This window comes from Cariama cristata, unplaced genomic scaffold (assembly GCF_000690535.1).
Source record: "Cariama cristata isolate BGI_N322 unplaced genomic scaffold, ASM69053v1 scaffold13897, whole genome shotgun sequence".
Taxonomy (NCBI): domain Eukaryota; kingdom Metazoa; phylum Chordata; class Aves; order Cariamiformes; family Cariamidae; genus Cariama; species Cariama cristata.
This window is the reverse complement of record NW_009626189.1, coordinates 70,064-86,051: the sequence shown is the minus strand read 5'-3', so window position 1 is coordinate 86,051 and position 15,988 is coordinate 70,064. Positions and strand designations below refer to the sequence as shown.

General features: G+C 37.2%; 1 protein-coding gene across 1 annotated transcript in view; it reads left to right on the top strand.

The window, feature by feature from the left end:
* The first annotated feature begins 5,235 nt into the window (after positions 1-5,235).
* The window catches only part of BICC1 (BicC family RNA binding protein 1), a 73,611-nt gene continuing 62,858 nt past the window's right edge, over positions 5,236-15,988 (top strand). The window contains exon 1 of the mRNA XM_009703925.1: positions 5,236-5,278. The gene's annotated coding sequence lies outside the window, so the exon portion shown is untranslated. The remainder of the gene's footprint in view (positions 5,279-15,988) is intronic.

The window sequence follows — 15,988 nt, the reverse complement described above, 5'->3', positions numbered from 1 at the left end:
TGTATTAATTACCATTTGGTTTGTGGCTTCTCTCAAGTCTGCTTTGGGGGCAGGGAGCGTTGGCAGAAGGGTGGAGTGGCCTCTGAGGGAGGGTGACCAGGCCTGGCTTTCCAGAACTCACCTGGAAATCTTGTCAAAGCACTGATGCTTCTCCTTAGAGACACTGTTAAACAGTTGTCATTGTGCACATTTAGTTAAGTTCAAGGAGTGCTTTCATGGATTTGGTAGCACTTTTGCAGTAAAATATGCTGTTAGAAAGTTAACTGTTCTTCTACTCAGGTTGTATTTGTGGTGTGTGGTCCTGCTCGTGGAGGAGCCTGTGGTTCTGGAGAAGGCTTACAAAATATAGTGGTGTCGGCTGCTACTTCTTGAGGCTGTGGTTGCCCGAACGCCTTCAGCTGGCATATGCCGGAGCTGCCAACTAAATGAGCCCCAAAGATCTCCTTCCCTTTGCCCTTCCTACCTAAGTAAGACCGGGGGGCGATTCCAGTAAATACTGCTTTTTCTACCAAGTACAAAGCTAGACCTGGTCCCCACTGTGGCCGCACAGAAAGCGGTGCTGTCAAACAGAGGAGAACAGCACGAAGTGGAAGGGAGCGGCAAAGGCTTTTTCTTTTGGTGTCTGAAAACGTTCTTATAAAAGAGAAGTCTGTCTGTCTTCCCCAAGTAACTACTTAGACTTGTCTTTCAAAAACATTATCACGGCAACTGAGAATAGTGGGGCTCTAGTGACCTGCACCCGTAGGAAGAAAGCTCTAAAAGTGTGTTTTAATCATTATTTGAAGTGGAATTTAGCAAGCCATTAAATAACTGGACTGCACTTGTTGACATAATATTTCCTAGATCAGTATTAGTGATGGTAACTTATGTGCTAGGCATTAGTGTCACTTCTTAGTGTTGTTTGTTACTGGTATGGTATTTTGAAATCATTAATTTCATTTACAAAGTCAGAAATTGCAGAATTTTGTCTGTTATAATCTGAAAGCTTATTTCAAATTTAATGATGAAATGGGTTATGTTGTGTCTTCCATGCAGCGCATGTACAGCACTGCTGGCCCTCTTAGCCTCCCACAAAAGGCTTGTTCTCTTGGGTGTTTGAGAACTTGGAAATTTACTGCTTTTTGAAGAAAGCTTCGTTTCATATTAAAATTTTATTTAATATTAGTAGGATTACTAAAATAATCTGCCAGGGTACATTCGTCAGATGTAAATTTTTGGGAGCTTCTTGATATGATATTTCAAAGATGAGGTTTATTTTGAGAGTCAGGGTTAATATTCTCAAGATTTGTTTAGAAAGAAGTTGAGCTTAGGATGCAGTGACCTAGCAGACTTTTTTTCCTAAACACAAATTAATGCTTGTTTTTATCTCAGTTTATCTGATTTGAGGTAAACCTCCATGGCTTACTAAACTGCAGCTCGTTGTAGTGAACACTGTGAACAGTTCCACTTTTAATGACTTGTGCATAAATTTCAGAACTCTGGAATGCTTCTCTTGCTCATTTCTATGCAAAAGATGCTGGTTTTGTCTTGTTTGAACAAAATCTGTTTAGCCTTTCAATTATGAAAGAAATGAATATGTTTCCCCTTGTGTTTGGCTACTCTTACTGCTTCAGAAGCTCTAGAACTATCTTTGCTTGCTTTTGAGAGGAAGAAAGGCTTCAAGATAATTTCACATTAATAGTAAATGTTTCACATACATATTGGAAACTATAGATACTTAGTTTGGACATAAACATAGACTAGAATGCATGTAATTGTGGGCAACATCCTAAAATTCATAAACTACTGATGAAAATTGATTTTTCTTAACTGTAATTTCTCGTCATAGAAATAAGGAAGCAAATTTTAGGAAGCAAGTAAATAAGAGTAAACTGATGTAATTGGTACAAAGAGTTATAACAAGAGGAGGGAGGGCAAAAGGAGGAAATAGCTAACCTAAAAGGAAGTATAATATACTGCTTCACATGGATTACCTTCAAATTTGTAGACTTTTTTTTAATAGTGAAAGATACCATCCTGAAGTGTAACTCAGTACTTTAAGCTGCAATTCTGAGCATGTTGGGTTTTTTTTATTCAATGCATCACGGAGATGGTAATGACTAGATCACCTTAATAAACAAAACCTATTTTATATGAAAAAATTATCAGAGGCATACCTCTTCATGGATTAAATAGTGCTGCGTCATGGATACGAAGTGATGAAATACTAATATATTGCAATATGGTTTTAATCATGTGAAGAACTGCTTTAAGGTACAGAGTCCTTAAAATTTCAGTCTTTTCCAAAAAACACCTTAGAGGCTGCCCTGTCTTTTGTAGGTATCATGAAACCTGACAAATGGGTTATCATAAAATATATCTTACGTGCTAAAAAGCTACAATGAAAGACCTCATCTTTATAGTATGGTGTAACAACTAAAACCACTGATTATTAACTAAAGATGTTTCTTAAGTGCCGTTTGCTCTGACTTCACTGTTCTCTATACTATTTTTTTCTCTGTGAACCCAGTTTAGGATGTTCTTATTCCTCCTTCTTCCTTACTTTGTCCGTGCTTGTTGGAGTCCACTTCTTGTGCCATACAGTTGGTGGGGCCAAGCTGTAAATCAGGTCACTAGAATGACTCAGATTAAAAATAAACCTACAATAAAAAGCTTGGAATTTGCTTTGTCAGCATTCTGTTTAAATGCCCTGCAGAGCATCACTGCTATTATCTAAGCCATCTCTTGTTTGTATTCAGTTTAGAAATCATGTATTTGCAGCTGGAACAAAATCTGTCTATTCTCAAAACTGCAACTTCAGCCTCACGTCTGTCATGTTCTCATCTCCAATTTATCTCCTGTACCCTCTGATTAAAAGCATATTGCTCCCATGTTTCACTTGAAATAGTGTAGTGGTACTCTGCTTTTCCCAAAAGCATTTCATAACTATTTCTAAGTTAATGGGAAACTTGTAAAACAACATGCGTCTATGAAGTGGCTGCTGTCAAAAGAAAGTTGTGTTTTTCTGCTAGTATCTGTAGCTTGTAAATCTGAAAAACTGAAGTCTTCCCCAGTTGTTTTCTCTGCTTCCAGAAAACCTTGTTCTGGTGAAACATGCACCAGTTTACTTTTCTCTTAAAGGCACTTGTGGGTTTTGAGGGCGAGGAGGGCTTTGTTTTCTTCTCAAGAGTTGTGGAATTGTGGAATCTGGAGTTGCTCTGCAGCAAGATGACTGTTTGACAGGCTTCATTCACTGCCTGTGCTCTGACTACACTTGAGTTAAATAACATGAACTTCTGAACTGTATTAGATAAAGCTTCCTAGTGTACACTTTCTCCTTAGTATTTAAGTGTTCTTACTGGTATTTTGAGAAGCCTATTTCAAAATGTAGTGGCATTACTTCCTCTGGGGTAGAAAGTCATGTTGCGCCTCTAGCTTGTGTCTGCTTGGTTGCATTTGGTTTTAGGTTGCATTAGCTGAGTTAACTTAGTAGTTTGGAGTTGCTTGTATAATTGGAAGAGTGGGGAGAACCAAGTACCGGAAACAGTTTTGAAGCTGGGGTGATGGGGTGAGCTAGAAGTTTGTCTTGTTCGTGAGAAATACAGAAAAATCATTGACAATGAGTTTCTTCAGTAATCCAGTACCATTCAGGAAAAGTTTTTTTTGTAGCTGGAGTTCTGTTTGGAGGCATCCCTTTCTCTAGGGAAAAAGTAATTATCCTGTTCATAACCAGCTTGAGCTACTGTGTTTTGAATTGGTTGCTAGGTCTTAGGTTGCAACGCAGATAAGCTATAACATAAGCTACATGCGAACAATTGTATCATTTTAAGCGCAATCATTTTTATTAGCTGAATTTACAATTATGGGTTTAAATGCATGTGGGAGATAATCCAGACCCTGATCCACATCTTGCTCTTGAAATGACTGAGTTACATGATTGCTTCTTGTAAGCTTCCAAGCCGTGGTCTACAATGATGTTTTGTTCTGCCATTGTGGTGTTGTCAGCGCTGTTTTTGAAAAGTACTCTGAAGGCTCTATACTCTGTTTACAGCCTACATTTATTTAGTTATTTACTCTTCCTTTTGTTAGTGTTTCCTTCTATGTAAATACAAATGACCGGGTGCGACCAGTACAGCTCTAGAGTGCAGGGAGTATTTCAGGGTGGTGGCACGTGTACCTCTGGCGAAGCCTGTTTTCCCTGCTCATCCTCCCTGAAGCTGTGGCCCTGGGACCCGCACCATGCTTAGCCCCTTGCACTGCCTCCATTGATGCTGCAAGAGGTGTGTGTGGGGCGTGAGGAGGAGGGTGGCATTCTCCATTGTTCCTTTTCCTCCAAATAGGATTTGTGTGGAGAGTGTTTTCTGACGGTGTTTCTCTTCACAAAATCAAGATTTTTCACCTTTCAGAAGATCTCTTAGTTTTTCCCTGCTTAACAAGTGGTTCTTTGCCCATCGTTGCCAAGCCCTACCAGTAGCTGCGTTCAGTGCCACTTTTAACTTTGAGTCATCTTTCTTGAACATCCTTCTCAAATGTTCAAATGTGCTCATGCCTCTGGCTTGTATGATGGCATCATTTCTGGTGGAAATATCTAGGGTTGGCTTTTGTTTTTCAGCTGCTCTGAACGTAGTAGCCCATAAACATTCGCTGGTGGAAAGTACATGTTGCAAAATGTCACTGGATGACAAGCAATTGAGAAAGGCATATTTAACAGCACTAATAAGTGTTTAGATTTTGTGGTGCTTTCTCAGTCTCAATAAATCAAATAGCAGTAGCTCTATAATTCACTTCAATATGAAAAAATACCAGAATAGAGGAAAAATACTTTAAACATGATTCTGGCTTACCGTAGTGCTTATTCTTGTTTTGGTTCTAACCTTTAATCTTGATATAGCAAATCTTGTGCTCTCCTAGCTTTCTTTTGATCCTCTATTGGTAGAATTACATGGCAAAGTACACGGTGTGAGTAAATCGTTAGACTTACATGACCATATATACTTTGTAACTAAAATATGTATCAGTATATTATAGCTCTAGTATGCAAATATAAACATCTGCTTGGACTCCATCCTTAGCAAGTGACTTGCAAAAGGTTGTTCCAGGTATTAGTCAGTTGTTGACAAATGTTTATTGCATGAGAAGAAATTGTCTGGAGTTATAATTTCAGTAGCGTGTACTCATTGATAACTTCTATATGTAAACCTGTACATTTTTTCCTATGTATTTAGTAACCAGATCCTGCTTTTGTTTTATAGCTGCTGCAGAGGGCAAAGGGAAAAGTGGGGAAGACTTTTTTCAGAAGGTAAGAAAGATATTTTAATTCTATAACATCAGTTGACTAGAAGAAAAATTATACCAATTGCTTATTCATGAGATCAACTAATTTAACTTAATGTGCAGTTTCCACTGTATTGATCAAATTTTTAAATATGTTTTTGTTATTTAATGAGTCTACTAACTGTCAGCTATGCATGGAATGTGATGAGAAATATATTCTTTGGTGTATGCCACTGTCATTCATGCACGACAACTTAATTATTCTTTAACTGAAAATGTCAAAATATGCATTATGAAAGTATATTTTGCTTAATAGCAGGGGGCGCATCCAGAAGATGTTGTGAAGTGGTCTTAAGGTTTTTATGTATATAGATAAACGCTATATCCTGCTATTGAAAAACCAACGTGAAACTTACTGTGATATCATTGAAAACATTGAGAAATGCAAAAACCTTTTAAGAAAGAAATGCACAATCCACAGAGTGATTCAATAAAGTTTGTGGTTAAACAGAGGCACGGAAGGACTGGAAAAAATAGTCCTGCAGCAGCTAAACTACAAAGAGAAACATAGTCAAGAGTAATGACTTTGAAATTACATTTGCAAAGCAACATTTTTCAACAATAGTGTGTAAAATATTATTTGAGTTATGTTAATGAAGATCTTGATACAGTATGCTGATAAAAATGATGCGCTGTTTTGTCTTTCTGTACTATAGAGAAAACAGTGTAAATTTTCATGCTGTATACCGAAATGCCTTGAAACTCCTTTTTGACTGGCTGTCCATTAAACAAGTAGTTTGCTGTGTTTTCCGTGTTTTCTTCATATTTATAAGTGGTACTTCAAAAAGGTCTCTCTTTAAATGTGAAAGAATGCTTTTCCTGCATGTAATTGTCAGATGCTTTGATGACGGTTGGTGGGGAGGAGTATGTATACTGCGAAAACGTTTTAGAAAGTATTTTATAGGAGTCTTCAGATTATGTTCCTCTTGACTGACAATGAGTGTTACTTTTCTGAATGTGGTGCTTGTGCTTAACTGTCCAATATTAGCATGCACAGAGGAGAACCTGTCAATAATTCCTCCTTAGGATTTTATCAAAATGCATGGGTTTTTTTTACTTGCTGAAACAAAGCTAAGCCATAGTAATGTATACTTTGTTCTACACATCATTGATTTTACAACACGGTGTTTTCTCACGCTTGTATAAATCTGCTCATAATTGTTGAAGCTGTGAACAAAATATTTCCTCTGTGTGGGACTGAGTGGCCTATGTATTTGACGTGGGTATTTGGATACTTGATTATTTACCATACATATGTACCTTACAATTACATAGTTATTAGTGTAATGGCAAAAAATACTGTTTTGAATTTAATAGGGAAGCGAAACGTCTTATAACTTCCAGCATGCGAATAAGAGTACGCTACTTATCCATATTGATAATAGATGTAGTGGCTGGTTTTGGCATTAATATATTGTCATATACATGCATAATTATTATATAGGCACAGTGTGTATGCTGCGATAGGTTAAAGCTGCTTCACTTGACTGGCATTCTTCTTACAGTCTCATCAACTCTACAGTTTAGATTACTGAAGTTTCTAAGTACATACACATGATACTACAGTTAATAAAAACAGATGGAAACTATCTTCTTTGTGAGTTCTCCTTTGTTAAAAATCTTTGGACAGTTGCTCATAGCTTACTCACCATCTCTGTCTGTGCTATTTCCTTTAATCAGGGTTAAGCTTTTTCCTTTCTCATGTGAAATGAATAAGGCAGAGTTTCTGGAGGTAAAATGAAAACTTTTTTCATGTGTTTCAGGTTGTGTAGTAAGGAAGACAGTGATTTGTAGCATTAGAAACACATTGCAAACTAAGGCAGCAAGATACTTTCAGAAACTTAATATGAATTCAAAACTATAGTAAATGCATTTTTTAAAATGATTTTGAAAATGAGACTTTCTTCAGGGCATTATTGGCAGGCTTTTGAGTGGAATAGGGAGGGGACATGCATCATTTAAGAGGCACCTCAAGAACTGAGAGGATAACTTATTTTACACGGTATTATTTATGCATTTTCTGACAAACTCTGCCCTCAATGTGCTGAAGTTATTGTTGGATGGAAGGGGCGTGTGAGGTGAAAAGTTTTCATATGAATGCTGAAATGACAGAAGTAACAAGGCAAAGATTCAAGAAGGTGATTCTGTATGTCAAAACGTGCAGACCAAGAGGGAGGAGAGAGGAGGCCCGTACTGGAGGGAGGGCGACAATGCTGACTTCTTACAGATGGCTCTGTAAGTGGCGGTTGGGTCTTGCTTGGTGGCTGGTCAACGGGGGACAATTCTTTATTAGCTTGCCCTCAGGAGGAACAGAAGTTGCTCATATGCTCTCTGAGCTGGGCTTGACGTCAGGGACCTAGCCTGGATTGTTGCACTACATATAGTATGCTCTAATAAATCTGTCATGCTTTTAAAGAAAGTTAAGTTAATGCAAGGGTTTGATGCTAAGTAGGCTTTTACTGGTCTTCAAACATGTAAGCAAGCAGTATTACTTTATTCGATTTTCATAATCAAGCACTCTTAGTGGATGTGAACTGCTCCTATCAACTTTTAACTTTTGAAGTTTAATAATGTCAAAATGCGTTATTTCACTGAGCATTTTAGCAGAAGCAAGCATGTGTTCAGCAGTTGCTGGTGGAGTTTCAGAATAAGCCCTAGTTCTTGGCTACAAGGGGCAAATTAAGCTAGTATTTCTGCTGTGTCATGACCGGGAAGATCAAGTAGTGAAGAACCCCTTTCTCTGCTCCTGAATTAAAGGGAAAAGTAGATAATGGTTTTTGGTAGTGTCACTTGAAAAAATCTGAAGACTTTAGCATACTTTCTTCTAATATTTCTAAATTTCAGTACTGCTTCAAAGGGGTGAAAACCTAACATAGTCTAATGTGGATTTTTCAAAACCACTGGGAACTGCTAATAATTTAGCAAGAAATAAGTTAGTAATTTGATAGTTTTTTCTCTAGACCTCTCCGATCTGCAGTTCAGTGACAGGTAATCTTAAATAAACATAGATTGGTTTGCTGTTGTGTTACATACTACTTATGTAAAAGATCCTTGTGGACTTGCTCTATATATTTTTGTCCTAATTTATTCCATGAGAGTAATACATAATATGAAGTTATTACTTGTTCTTGATCCAAAGCCCATTTTCAGTTGATGGTGGAATTTTTCCGTTGAGTTCCATAACATCTGGTTCACGCCTCATGGGCAAGCAAGGCCCTTCCCAGACAAAGCCAGGACATTGTTCCAAGGAACATATAATTTATGTAGCTCTATAGATATGCATGGCACTCTTATATAAAATGTAAGAAGGTGGTGGGTGTCTGCCCTGAAAAGTTCATAATCCAAAACAGATGAGGGTCAGCCGTGTGGACAGAGGGGAATTTAATGCATCATTTCTGTTGGCTTTTGGTTCTTGCATCATCAAGTATTTTTTTTCATTAACACTTGAAAATCTTAATGCTGATGATAACCTGTCATTCTGAAATTTCTCAGGTCAAAGGTGTACATCTAGCAGTATCATGGGACTGTCAACAGTATGGTGAGCGATAGGTGAAAGTTGTGGATTTAGTAGAAGTTGGGTGGAGTTCTTGGGCTAACGCGGGACTGCACGTGCAGAAGGTAGTGACTAGAGATGATGTACACGTGGTGCTCTGCCCCAGTGCTTGCCTCCATGTCAGATGTAAGCTGCTCATTTCAGCGTAATTCAGTATATACGTGTGTTAGTCATGGGCTTTTGGAGTATTTCTGAAGGAGTTCCTCAGCTCTTCCTTTTTTGGCTATCAAGAGTTTATTCACAGAATTTAGTTTCATGGAAAGCACAATATACTACCAGCCAGCTGTAACTTGTCGGTTTTCTTGTTTCTGAATGTTTGAGATTATTTAGGTTTTGTTTCTTTGTTTTTAATCAACGAGAAATGATGTTTGTACGAATATATTCATTTGCACAGTTGCAGATACTTAGGGTTTTTTAAGATATCACTGAATTTAGGCAAAATGTGTGTTTAAATGCTCGTGCTTCTCTTGACTGCAGATTCTGTTATTTCCTGAAGGGGATGTAATCATGTTTGAAAATGTGAAGATGCAAATGTTGCATGTGTTTACCAAAATCTTTTCTGTTAATTATTAGGAGCTTAGTGTAAAGGAAGACTAGGGATTTTTTTTCCTTTTTTTTTTTCCTGTCCTTACATGGGACATGCTTCATCTGTATGTTCTTATTTTATTAAATGAGTAGCACCTTAAAAGATACGGGGTCCATTTTGGAAGCAATATTTGGTGAAACGATCCTTTAAAATGAGTTGGTCTTCCAGTATAGATACTGGAAACAGTAGCAGTTAGAGATTTAAAAAACAACAACAACACAAACAAACAAAAAAGCCAAAAACAAAATGACAAAAATTGCAGGGATGTGAAGATGTGAAAAATAGGTATATCTAACTGCATCTTTAATCACCTTTCTGTTAAATTCCTCTTCTGTATGCAGTAGTTATTGATGAATGTACATTTGTTTAGGAGGCCTTGGCAGCAAAGGGCAGTGAGGAAGCTGCCTTAAGCCCTTTTTGTTTATCTAAGACAGTGGAAGGACTTGTTTTGCAACATCCTGTGTTTTCACTTGTTTGGAAAATGTTTGTTAGGTTGATCTGGGGCAAACCTTGTAACTTTTGCAAAATTCTTATGTGTGAATATATTGATACAGTGTTTATACATGAATGCCGTTGTAATTATAGATAGTATATACTGATACAAATAGATTTAACTTTAAAAAATTTTTTTTTTTCTGTCTGCAGTAGATCAGGCTGAAAGTTGGTTGGTCTTCCTTTTTAAGCTCTGAACATGAAACATGTAGGTAGAGCTTCACCTGTGAATGGCTTAGAGGATTTTCAGGCATAAAAAATATTAATCATTGACCTGAGACTAAGATATCTCAGGCTGATTATTATCCGTGTTGAGCAGTAAGTTCTTTCCATGTGTCTTCATCCATGACTTCTCTTGAACTGCCTATTTATAATTATGGTTTCCCTAAGGCAATACTCCCATTTCTGTTGGCAACCGCTCGGCTATCGGTTTCTTCCAGTGCTATTTATTGTTCTAGTGAGACATAGTTCATGGTGGTTATACATTATCATGGGTTTTGTCTCTTTCAACCACAGGAGCAGTTTTGAACTGCAGAAACTGGTTCTACACCTTCCACTTCTTCTGGGTAGAAATCAGTTTCTACATTAGCATTAAAATAACCGCTTGATGTAGAGTTTGGCTCATAGCACGTGACAAGGATATATTAAGGCCATACATTTCCAGAACTTGCTTGAAACGCCTGGCTGTGCTAGGCTGTGATGGGAATGCTGGCATGTGCTTCTAGCTGACATTGAGCTTCCTCTCATTTAGCTTCCCCGGGAAGAGGAAGCAACTGCTCAGAAAGGGTGGTATGGATTAGAGAGTTGAAAGAATGTCAGTGGTAGTCAACGTTTTCAGGAAATCTTGAGACTGAGAAGTTTGTCTCCCTCTTGGCAAAACCACACCCAGTGGAAAGAAGGAGACTGTTTAGATTGGATCAGTTTCTCCAGAAAGGTAAATCAAGAATGCTTACTTAACTTTTTGCTTAGTTCAGGCAGAGCTAAGTGGTGGGAAGACTTCATTCTTGTGGAAAACTGCATTCATCACGTCTCTAGTATAGCAATCATTCTGTTAAGGGAATGGAGTAATTACATGGGTTTTGTTCTTTGTGTTGTTTTTTTTTCATCTTTAGTTTCTTCTGTGTTGCTTCTGATATAATGGGTACAATCTTGAGAGTTTACCTGTAATATGAAAATGCTTTCTGGGCCTAATCCTTGAAGTACCCACTGCAGATAAGAGTCCTAAAACACCAGCTGTCCTTACTGAGTTGCTTATGAAAAATTCCTTGGCCAGAAACAGTAGGGATTCTGATCCCATAGTAGTATACAGAGTGACTCTCTACATCACTGCTTGGAGCTTGGTCTGAGTTCCAAGCGAATCAGAATTTTAATTGATGATGAAGTTCCATTTTGTGCCACCTTATTGCTACACTTAACATTTTGTGCAAGACCTTGAATTGTAAAGCAACTGAGAAGGAGCAATTGTCACCATTGTCACCACAGTGTTGATTGAGATGTGTAATCCTTTTCACTCTGAAAGTTAAATTCTCTCTTAAAATAGAGGAGGGATTTTTATCTTCAGAAATACTTGTACTCTTTCATTTCCCCCTGAAAAAGAAATGAGGAAAGAGGAGGTGAGTATGAGAATGTTACAAATTAATAGTATACACTGGGTTCCTGATTTGTAGGGAGGAGATTTGCTGCTTCTGCTTTTGGAGAGAAGAGTTGGCTGCATATATTGGCGTTTCCAACGATGTGCTCTGGGGTCTTCAGTGTTAAGTAGTTTTTTTGTTAGATAAATTTCCCCATTTTCCTATTACTTGTATAGAATTTATTAACACTGTACACACAGATACATTTTGACCTTACTTTTTGCATGCTTAGATAATCCCTTTATATTTTTCTACTATACTTTAAGTCATTTATTTAAAATAAGAGTATTTTCTGTGAGCTTTGATTAATAGTTCCATTGAGGATAAACAAAACATTCAAGTTGAGTAAAAGAAGGATTTTAATGTTTCTCTGTAGGTAAGGGCATTTGATAGATCAGAGTTTTCTTCTCACTTAACTTTATTTGCTGTATCTGTAAATTAAGTACAAAGTTCTATGTGTGTTACTGTTGCAGAGGGTTCACTTGGTACAGTTTTTAGATGCAGCAGCTATACTGCAATACTTGCTTGCTTAAACAAGACCCTTATTTTAAGAGTGATCTTTCCCAGTTCATTTCAGGTAAAGTGAAGATTAAAAAAAGATGTAGTATGTGTGCATGCATGCATGTGCTCTCTTCCCTTCTAAACTAAAAATGCCTTAATGGAAAAGGAAACAATATAAATTCCAAAGCCATATCCACACAGGTAGCTTTCCTCAGTTCTCTCTGCTGATTTACAGCTTTTATTTATAGCCTGAAAATTTGAGTTGTAAAGCTGATGTTGTTTACTCTGATGCCTTTATTGTCTTTACATATAATCTGTTAATGAGGTTTTTTGAAGTATTATCAGCTGATACCCATTGATCAAAATGATGAATAAATGAATACATTGTCTGTGATGTTAATCTTGTCCTCTAATTTTAGCTTCAGTGCCTCTTCATCCTGTACATGCTTGCCTTTATTCTTGATAAGGTCATTAGGAATAGCTGTGAATACCTAGTGAAGATGGTAATTTAGTCTGGGCTAGGATATAGTCCTTAACAACAAACAGCCTGCCTGCTTCTTTGTGGAAATCTCAAAGTCCTTACATGCAGGCCACAAAATTCTAGGTCATGAGAAGTTGAAAGAAAACATGTTAGTATTTTGCTTAGTTTGACATGAAGCTGTGTAGAAGTATGCAAATGAGAAACAGACAGGTTTTCCTTCTGTTGCCTTTTTATACCTTGATCTAGATTAGTCAGAAAATTTGGAAACAATTTAATTTTTTTTGAATAAAGTTACTTTGGCGTTTAATAAAATGAACTTAAAATAAAAATCAGTTTAACAAAGATGGACAAATTAGTATGTGAAGATTAAATTCTGGCAGAAATAAACCAAATAATTTTGTGGAAGCATGAAAAAAACCATGTATGGCAGTATTGAACCTTACCCATACAGGTTATCCCATATAATAGTTTCTAAGATAACTTAAATATTACCCTTCTCAAAGGCAGATAAAATTAGGGGAGAAGGACTAGCCAAGTAGTCTCATACAGATACTTTTCTAAAAATGTATTCGGTGTTTCTGACAGAATATAAAATAGGAAAATCAGGTACCCCTACCCTACAAGAGACACATGCAGTCATCTCCTTGCCCTTGCGAAGGCACTTTTTTGATAATGCTCCTTCCTGTACAGATACTTACGCAACTGGGGCTCGATCCTTGTCCTCCCTATCCATCATTTTGTTGTATATTTTTAAGTAGTTTACACTTACATGAAAATTATTAGTATCGGCAATCTAAATTAAGAACAAAATTATTAAAGGATTTCCTATGTTTCATAGTTTGAATTGTCACTGTGCTGCCCCTCTGCATAGGAGATGTTTTTTTTGCCGCACAGGAACACAAACTGCAAACTCTAAACGGTGTTTTAGTCTGGAACGTGTGAGTGCCTTGGGGCCATCTGCTCCTGCTCAGAAATAGCCCCTCGCCTTTACCTCCAGAAAGGTGGCTTTAATACTGTGGAGTCAGATGCACTGTACTGCCTTCTTTTTAGAGTAGTAGTTGTAATATAAACAGTGAATTCTAGTTTTGAATTTCATATGTAGACCACCTCAGGGAGATGGGGGGAACCACCACAACAGAGCTTGGGATAGGAATCCATTGCAATACCCAAAATGTAGGTCAGACTTGTGGAAGAGGTACGTATTTGTGCTGAGCTTTGGGCTAAGTTTTGTCATCTCCTCTTTTTTAACTTCTTACATGCCCCATATTTCCTCACCAAACCCAGTAGTCCTTGATGCTGTCCCGTTGATGTGTTCTGGCTCTGGCATCCCAAGCACTTACTCTGGCCTCACCAGTTTTAGAGGCTGAATTCATACTGTTGGTTCCTGGGTAAATTTATGTGATTCCTTTTCGTCTTGTTCTTCCTTCCCATCCTTGTTCTTCCCCTGCTTTCTCCTCCCCCAACCCCCAAAAAACAACAAACCATTAAATATAATACTCCTCCTGGTTCCAGCTGTACCCATCGCTCTGTTCTTGCTGCCAAAACTCATGTTCAGGGATTAGTCATCCTCTTGTATACTGCTGCTCCACCACTTCTACATTAGAAGAAATAAGTATCAGCCGATCTAGAATTTTACTTGTCTACTGTGACTCTTCAGCTCAGGTCCTCTCCTGCTTGTATAGAAATATTTAATTTTTTAAAAACTTTCTTGCAAATGGTAGTCCATGTTTTAAATACACTGTAGACTTGTTTATATTGCTGTAAATGCATACATGCTGAGGGAGCCATGCTACTGCAACTTCTCTGAAAGCAGAAGATGCAAGATGACCATTTTATGTCTCTGAAACAAAATATTCAGAGAGTGGCAAAATTTGTGCACGTTTGTTTTTACTAGGCAGCCTGAGGTCCCATTTTAAAATTGTTGCATGTCACTATTTCGTTAATACTGAATTAGACAGTACATGTAATGGTTTCATTTTCTAAAATGAAATGCTCAGTTGGATGTTAAAAAATTTTAATGAAGGAAATCTGCAATACTGAATTTTAGCTTTTTCTTGTGAGAGTTAGTAAATTGGATAACTAATCCCTTTGCCCTGGTACTCTTGACTTGTTAATTACAAGCAGATTTGGCGTCAAAACTATGACTGTTCAGTGTTGAACGTATTTTGTCTGTGTCTCTTCTTGGAAAGAAAAATGTTTTTGTTGTCAAAATTAAAATAAAATTGCTGATCAGCTGGAACTCCAAACTTCTAAGTATTCTGTGCACAGCCCCAGCTTTCATTATAGTTCTTAAAGCTGTGTTCAGAATGCAAGCTTATGCTTTCCATATTCAGTTTGATTTAGAAATACTTGTTGAGTTGCCTGTTCACTTTTTGTGGCTACTTTGTTGAGTTAGAGCAGTTGGAGCACTTGATTTATGAAAACAGGATGTTTTAGCAGAAAGTGTTGGTATCAAATGCGGCTTCTGTGCATTTGTAAATGATGGTGGGTAAGGACCTGTATCTATCTTAAAACGCTTATTCATGTCTACTAACAAGGCATTTTACAGATATTACTGAGATTAAGACAAGACGGCACTACATGTCAGTTTTATATTAACCAATTTCACTACTTAAGGCTGTTCTAGGTGTAAAGGAAGATTAACAGGCACAAAATGAGGATGATGTTTATCTTGTGGTAAGATCAATGTGATCAGACCATTCTGATATCTCTTACAGTATTTTCAGTTAACTACTGAATTAATTTTGTATCCTGAAGAATATTTTAGGTAATATTTGGAAGAACAAATTCTTAAAAATCTGTATCAGATGATCGATGACATCATGTAAAGTTCCATCATGTTTTGATCTCCGTTTTGTAAGAAACCTGGCTTTGGAGTGGTTTTGATGCCTTAAAAAAAATAATCTGACTTGTTACAGCCTTTGTTTTTAAAGCTCACTTTATCATTCAACGCCATACTCACAAAGCTTTCACAGTTATTTTGTCCTAAGCTTGTTCAACTAGCATTGTGATTTAAGCTCACTGCTGAAGTATTTTCCCTTTTATCCTTTAAACAGTGTGCTCCTTGTGAATAATTAAGCAGTTAAAATGTACCTATGGAAGAGCAAAAAGATACGCAGTAGAGTTCAGGAATCAGTTGTGCTGGGCGAAGTCAGGGTGGGTGTTGATGGCAGGAATCTTTATTTCTACCTGCAGAGCTCAGTAGAGTATCAACATGATGCTTCGCTTGCTTTCTGCACCCACAACAGCAACTACTTGACTGTTTTGGATCTGCAAAAAGACAGTTTTACTGTCATAAAAACTAACAGTCTTCCCATTAATATTCCATGTTTATGGAAAAACATATTTGTCAAATTTTGAAAGGCTATTACCATGGTACTGTTTTTTCTTTTATTATTCATATTCCTGTGTTTCATTTTTTTTCTTTGCTG